General features: G+C 50.6%; 1 long non-coding RNA gene across 2 annotated transcripts; it reads left to right on the top strand.

Moving 5' to 3' along the window:
* The first annotated feature begins 313 nt into the window (after positions 1-313).
* On the top strand, positions 314-3637 carry LOC128418019 (uncharacterized). 2 transcript variants are annotated; one of them, XR_008331647.1, is made up of 3 exons: positions 314-336; positions 458-621; positions 1424-3637. It is a non-coding gene; the product is annotated as an uncharacterized LOC128418019 (long non-coding RNA). The 2 variants fall into 2 exon arrangements; XR_008331646.1 differs by having other exon boundaries at positions 320-621.
* The last annotated feature ends 3968 nt before the right edge of the window (positions 3638-7605 follow it).

Below are 7605 nucleotides of genomic sequence, written 5' to 3'. Positions count from 1 at the left end.
GTCAAGCTAGTCCTAAAGAAGCGGGGGAGGGGGACAGCCTGTCAGCACCATCTTAATTCACAAAATGTCATACATGCACCAGGTGCTGGCTTCCCTGCAGGCCTCCAGCCTCCCTCCGCCATTTGCTCAAACTATTCTCCCCACCCTCCGAAAAAGCCCAGCAGGGTAAGCTCCTGGGCGGCTGGTTCCCTTCGCTCCTGCCAAGCGCCTTTCAGCAGCAGGCCTTTGCTTAGGACACGCTCCAAAAAGGGGCAGGGAGCATAAGGGGGGCGCGCGAAAGAGAAGACCCCGTCCCTCGCCCTTTCCAAGAATGCAAAGGAAGCAAAAGGAAAACAGGTAAGATTAATGGTGGGGGCGGAGTGAGGAGCACAAGAAGCCGGGGGTGCCAACTTGAATAAAATATTGGGGGGGGGCAAGCCCCGCCCCGCATAATTCCTCACTCTCCCCTTGTCCGCAGGCTTCCCCGAGGCTCCGCCCCCAGAAGCCGCGGGAAGGCTCGCTGGGTGCGGAGCGAGGGCACCCCAGGGTGCCGGGTCGGGGCAGAAGAAAGCCGTCAGGCATCTCGCGTCGCCATGGAGAGATCTCAAGCCGGAGTCCCTTGCAGCCTCCTCGTGAGGAGAGGTGCTGGGCGGCGGCTGCGAGGAGGCGCGCGAGAGAGAGGGGGGCCCCGGAATACCACGCTCCTCTTCCCGGGCATCGGGCCGGCAGCCTCGGGCGCCGAAGAAGGTGTCTGGGGGCGCGGAGGAGGGGCGGGCGCGGGAGGAGGAAGAGGGGGCGGGAGGAGGGAGGAGGCGCGCGCGCGCACTCTTCCTCTTCTTCTTGCAAGCCCCTGTTGCCATAGTGACGAGGTCTTCCTCGGGCTCTGGCGCCGATGCGGGAGCCGGCCGCCTCGAGGGGCGCGCAGGCTGAGCGCTGCCCGCTGGAGCCCCGGAGCAGGAGGCGACCCGGAAAGGAGGGGGCGAAACGCCGCCCCCCCCCCCAGAATTGACCCAAACAGGAGCCTCTTCGCCTTTTCTCCCCGCCCGCGCCCAGCGCTGTGATCTTGGCTGTTCTATAATGAATGCGCCGTTTCCGAAGGACGGCTTGTCTTATCTGCTCATGAACATGAAATAATATTGGGGTTCGGGCAAGGGAAGCTGGTGCGAGAGGGCGGTTGTGAGAACTCACACCTCGGCTCTGGGGGGGGGGGTTCATCACATGCATACAGTACATATAACCAGCTTCTGCGCCTTGAACAGCCCCTCGACAGGGCAGAAATTCCGCAGAAGCATTTCCTCTCCGTGCCAAGACGGGCTTTTCCTGCCGAATTTCTCCCCGTTCATGTACTGGATCCGTTAGAATGTGGCGCATTTTCCCATCCCACCCAAAAAGGGAATTCCGCAGCTAGATCAAAGGTTTAATCGCTCTCTCTTTTTTTAAACAGACCAACAGAGACCAGATCCAAAACGGTAAGAGAAGAGCAGCTCTTTGTCCGCGAGAGCGCGGCTGGCTGGCGAGTCGGGGGCTGCAGCGCCCGGGGAGGGAGGGGGGCAGAGAGAAGGCGCGCACCTCCCTCGGGCGAGCGGGCGGGGATGAGCATCTCTGAATGGATGCTCTGTGCCGGGAAAGGCGGGGGGGGACCCCTTTGTGTGGGCGACAGATTAGATCAAGCGCCACGTGCGCTGGGAGCCCCATATTTCCCCGATGGGATCATCCCGCAATCTGCCCCTCGTGACCATCCGCGGACGCAGCTGCCTGGTGTCTCCATGCAGACAAATGGTGGGCATTTCCGGAGCCAAACGCCCCCCCCCCGCTGAAAAAAGCTTTTGTTCCAGTTTCGGCCCTCGATTCTGTCTGCCTTCTTAATTGGGGCGAGGGGGGGCATCCCATCCAGCAGAGTTGGCTCATCCCGGCTGACAGCGGCTCCTCCTTTGCCCCCGAACTGTTAGCCCAGTCGCTGAAGAAGTAGCCAAGAAGCGCGCGGTGCGCCTTTCTTCGTCCCCGCTCCCAGTCCACTGCCAAATCACAGGTTGTGGCTAAGTATAGTAACCACAAATGTACATCCTGGGTTGATCTGCATGGCTTTTGGGGAACGTTTTTTGAAGAGCCCTGTGCAGTCAATCACCCTTTGCATTCACTCATTTCTGTGGTCACTGGGAAGAATTCAGTGCATTACACTAGCCTGGTGCGCTGAAAGGAAGGGAAGATCAGTAGCTTCAGATTGTAGAAGCAGACAAAAAACGGAGTGATTCCTTCCTTTACTTTAGTGAAAAGGATTGGAGCTGATCTGCAATTACTGAAGGAGGGAGAGAGAGAGATTAGAGGAGAATGATTTGTTCCTCAAGGCCAAGGAAGTTAATCAGCTCCAGTTGCAGTGTATGGGGAGGGGCTGGGTCTTTCTCTGAAGCACCGGCTGGAAGAAGAGATGGGGGGAGGGGAAGTGGCCTTTTCCCCCAGTCCCCGGAGGGTTGCCCTCTGCCCAGCCTTGGCTGGATGGAGTTAGCTGCTCTGAGTTAGGGCAAGGATCACAGGACAATTAATGAGCTCTGCTGCTGGCTGCTAATCAGAAACAGATCAAGGCCTCACACCTGACCCCAGCCAGGGAGAGAGCAGAGTGGAGCTCAGCCAGCACAAAGCTGCAAAAAGGAGTGCGTACTCTTTCCTGGAGAGCATCCTGTAGCAGGAGGGAAGCAGTGGAAATCTGGCTCTGACTCAGGACAGTTGGCCAGGAAGGTTCTGTCTGTGACACATTGTCCTGCAAGTTGCTTCTGCTCATAGGGATCCTGTGACAGATCCCGGATGGCCCAAATGGTACCTCGTATTTAGCCATGTAACAATGAACCAAAGTCTACAAAGAGAGACACAGAAAAGGCAAGCAGTGAAATAAGTTTTGTGAACAGTGTGAACTGCTCTATTGTCAAGAATATGTTTTGAGAGGAGTCTCTGTTGGAGAAATACCAGACAACAGCTTAACAAGCCAAAGTTTTCGAGCAGCCTGTGGAAGAGCAGGAGGGAAGGGCATAAAAAATTGTGAGGAGAGGATGGAAAATCTGAAGATCTGTCAGCATGCCTGCTTTAAGGTCAGGATGAGTGGGACTAAGAGAAGCAAAGTGAACTGCATTTATATTGACTATTGACTTTAATCCATTTTTATTTACTTTTGACCTTATTTATCCATCCTGTTTTATTAATAGGGAAGAGAATGCACTCTTGTAATAAAAAGGTGAAAAACAAGAACAATCCCTGTTGTTATTTGTCAAGGGAAGGCTCTGATACAGAGGCAGCTCTCTTGAGAATAACGGCCTTCTCACCCCCAGGAAATTCAAGGCAGGTAATGCTGCTGGCCTCCCACATTCAAGGGAAGGTAGAGGCAGGACATCTGATCACTGACAACCTTCCTGGAAGCCTTTCAGCTGAATCCTCTGTGTGTTTACTGAGAACTAGCGCACAGAATCAGATTTGTAGAGTTGGAAGGGATCCTAAGGGTCATCTATCCAAGAGTCATTTATCCAACCCCCTGCAATGCAGGAATCTCAGGCAGATGACCACCCTACTCATGAAGCAACCAAAAACCAAATGAAAATGTATGCTAAGCCAAGCATGGGCAGTCTATAAAACAAAGAAGCAAAGCACAACAGGCCATTAGCAACAAGCGGCACAGAAATAATAGTTCACAATGAACCTGCAAATTCTGCACATGTGCAGAAATTGTACACATGCCTTGCCATTAGGCAGAGTAGGGCAGCTGCCTCAGGCGGCTGGTGCTGGGAAGGCAGCAAAGTGTGCCGGGGGGTGGCAAGTCAGAGGACAGAGCTGTGGGGGCTACACAGCCTGCCCTTCACCCTCTAAGTTAGCCAGCTATAACCTTGTCTAGAATGGAGGATGCTGTCCTGTCTTTGGTGTGGAAGCCAGATTCAGCTGCCATTACAGTGGGCTTCTCTTACCTGTCACAGAAAGGCACATCCAACGTGAGTAAAAGTAAACCCACAACCATGATTATAAGTATAAAAAAGCAGCTGCCAGAGCCAGCCACTCAGTAATATCCAAAAGCAACACGGTGACCAAGTACAACAATGCGATGTCAATATAAACGCTTAATAGGCCTAAGGCCTATTAAAGGAAATTCAGAACAACCTGGTATATTCCAGAGTATATGCCAGAGTTTGCGTATTATTCTAATAACTGTCTGCATGAGAGGTGTATTCTAATGATCCCGTAATGCGATTTTGAGCACGTGGGGTAGTTGTGGGACCAAGAAGCAAAGTACGATCCCAGTGGCGTAGCGTGGGTTGTCAGCACCCGGGGCAAGGCAAGTAATTTGCGCCCCCTAGAGTGAGTGAGCCAGGTAGGGGCAGAGAGCTGCGAGTGCGAGCGCCCCCCCCAGATGTTGCGCCCGGTGCGGCCGGCCCCCCCTGCACCCCCCATGCTACGCCACTGTACGATCCTTAGTAAGTGATTTGATTTTAGATCTATAGACAATATCAGAAGGATACCCCCTGGCACTCAGAGAATCTGCTAGCATGTCAGCATTTTTATGAAAATCGTGATCGAGCGAGGAATTCCTTTTCAGATTTAGAAATTGTCCATAAGGTAAGTTGTCCCTCAATCGTTTGGGGTGAAAGACTTAGGTTTATTTGGTTCTATGTTTTCAAGAGAATCCATCAAGAGTGCATATTTTGTGACTTCCAGAGATTTAGAAGATTTCTGATTATTTGGTTTTGCAGAGAGTGCATATTTCATATTGTTCAGTGTTCTGTATAGATTATATAAAGCCTTTATATTGACATCGCATTGTTGTACTTGGTCATTGTGTTGCTTTTGGATATTACTGATATTTGTTAGCAACACAGGGGTTTAACTGTTTGGTTACTTATTGTAGAACCAGCCACTCAAGCAGGTGTGGGAAGCCCCAACCATCAAACTCCCTGAGCAGGTGCAGCAGTTTAGGGCTTGGCTGACGGAAGCTGGCCTTTCCCCCCTGGGCCCTTGTTGTTTCACTCCCTTGTGAGGAAAGTAGGCCCTGCTCTCCCACCATCACTGAAAGGAGAAGAAGTGGCCACACTCTGCACTTAGGGGTGCAGGCCAAGCTCACTGTCACTGGGCGGCTGGGACCCCAACACACCTCATTCTACAAGAGCTATCCGACATCACCCCATCTCTGGGTTCCATCCTGCTTCTCTGTGTATGCACAGGACCTTTTACAAGTAAGAATCGTAAAGTGTTTTCTACAATGAGAGTCCTTTAGGAAATGCTAAGCAGTTGCTGGGTAAAGTGAGCTGTGGATTTCTGCACAAAAGTTCAATGTATTATGGGTGAGAGTATTTATTGGGGATGTGCTGTGTCTCTTTTAGTGCAGGGGAGCAAACTGTGTTTGGTCAGTGTGCATTGTTAGCCTCTGCTCTAAAGGTTTGCTTGACTAGGTGCGTTTTGGGATCCATGCAATTAGCAATACTTGGGTTGTACAACAATTTGAATTTACTGATTTACTCCATTTTTATCTTTACTTTTCTCCAAGGAGCTCTTTGGAGTACAATGTTTTTCTTCTCCAAACACCTCATGTTTTAACCTCACACAACTCTGTTAAGGTGATGCCATTTTGATATGTGAGGCAGAAAATCCAAATTACATCTCTCATGGGGCTTAAAATACAATAAACTGAACAACTGACTACCTTTAGTTTACTGACACACAAAAGTCTGGTGCTCCAGCTAAGGCCATGTCATTCTGCAGAAGGCTGGGCCTGGCACTGTCTGCTCTTGAGAGAGATTCTTGAGAGAGGGAGCTTGGGTTATCTCTGGAGCACACTTTTCTTTCTCTTAGATTATTTATGGCTCTTCTAGCTGAAAAGAGAAACTAAATATGTGAACCCAAATTAAACTGATGGAATTTTACAAGCTTGTCAGATCTGCCCTCATTTAGCTGGCAAATGTTACTAGATTCTATAAATACATTAGATGAGTTAATAATAACAGCACAAACATCTACATAGTTTTTAAAAGAGCATCGGTTTTTGATGCAAGCTGTCCATTAATAAAATTACTAACACCAAAAGAGTGGCATTCTGGAATAATTTCTCTGGGTTAAAATAGTTATGCAACCCAAGGACACCTTAATTTCCTTCCTCGTCCCCTTGCTGTTCGACTTGCATTAGCACCTGGTTTGTTCTCCCTCCATCTATAAAAGTTCAGCCCTCATGTGGCTGCATTCCAAGACGGCACAGATTCCTTGCAGTTCCTAACTGCTTGCCCTATTATGAGATAGTCCACGCCTGCATGAGAGAAAATTACCGTATTTTTCGCCCTATAGGACACACTTTCCCCCCTCCAAAAATGAAGGGGAAATGTGTGTGCGTCCTATGGGGCGAATGCAGGCTCCTTGGCTTCAGCGATAGCAACGCGAAGCCTCCGAAGCCTGCACTCCGGAGGCTTCGCGTTGCTTTCGCTGAAGCCAGGAGAGTCTGCTCTTTGAGGCTGGCGGTGGGGGAAAGCAGCGCTTCCCCCCACCGCCAGCCTCACAAGCTGGGGGGGGTGGGGCAGCGGGAAGGCGCACAATGCCTAAGTGCTGCTCCCCGACCTGGCTTTGAGGCTGGCAGTGGGGGAAAGCAGCGCTTCCCCCCACCGCCAGCCCCACAAGCTGGGTCGAAAAGCCCGCAGGAGCTGCACGCTCTTTAAAGGCTGTGCGGCTTCTGCGGGCTTTTCTAGGAGGTGGGGGAATTCCCCCACCTCGTAGAAAAGCCTGCAGGAGCCGCACAGCCTTTAAAGAGCACCCCGCTCTTGGGGGCTTTTCCCCGAGGAGGGAGAAGGGACTGACTGGCCGTTTCAGTCCCTTCTCCATCCTGGTCGAAAAGCCCGTAGGAGTCGCACGCGGCTCCTGTAGGCTTTTGCGGGAGGTGGGGGAATTCCGCCACCTCCCGCAAAAGCAGGGAGAAGGTCTTGGAGTAGCGCACAGGCTGCGTGCAGCCTGTTGGCTGCTCCCAGAGCTGCCTGGGGGGGATAATATTTTTTTCCTTGATTTCCCCCCCTGAAAACTAGGTGCGCCCTATGGGCCAGTGCGCCCTATAGGGTGAAAAATACGGTAGTCTGGAGAGAAAAGTCCCACTTACTTTAAGTGGAACAAATGTTCAGATTTGCTTGACTGTAACTTTTGCTCCTCAAGTGGGCTCTGTGCAGTCCCACTAAGGAAACCCACATGTGGAATACCTGTTTTAATTATGAAATTACATTTTCTGCATTTCTGATATGACACCATGGCCCATACTGGGCATTTCTACCAGGCCTCCACCCCAAGCCATTTCCCGCCCCCTACTTTTGTTTATCTTAACATTCAGTCTGAAGAGTTTCCCAAACCCGCAGAGTATTTTTTGGATGGTCCAAATAAATATATTTTTCTGTTGATTTTTAAAAAATCTATCATGTGACTGCAAATATATTTTTGAGTTGACCAATTTACTTTAAAACTTTTCTTCTTGCCTTTTTTATTGTGAAATCGTGGATTATTTCCCCAAAGTAAATTTCTCCTGCAAGTTCACACTTGATAGACAACACAATGAGGTCGCTTAATAGCACCTGCAGTTTTTGATGAAACATTTTCCAGCTTATTCCACAGTCACTGGCACTTTGCAAAATA

Source organism: Podarcis raffonei, chromosome 7, assembly GCF_027172205.1.
Source record: "Podarcis raffonei isolate rPodRaf1 chromosome 7, rPodRaf1.pri, whole genome shotgun sequence".
NCBI classification, from domain to species: Eukaryota; Metazoa; Chordata; class Lepidosauria; order Squamata; family Lacertidae; genus Podarcis; species Podarcis raffonei.
Note: the sequence above shows the minus strand (reverse complement) of the source record. Positions and strands in the feature narration are given on the sequence as shown.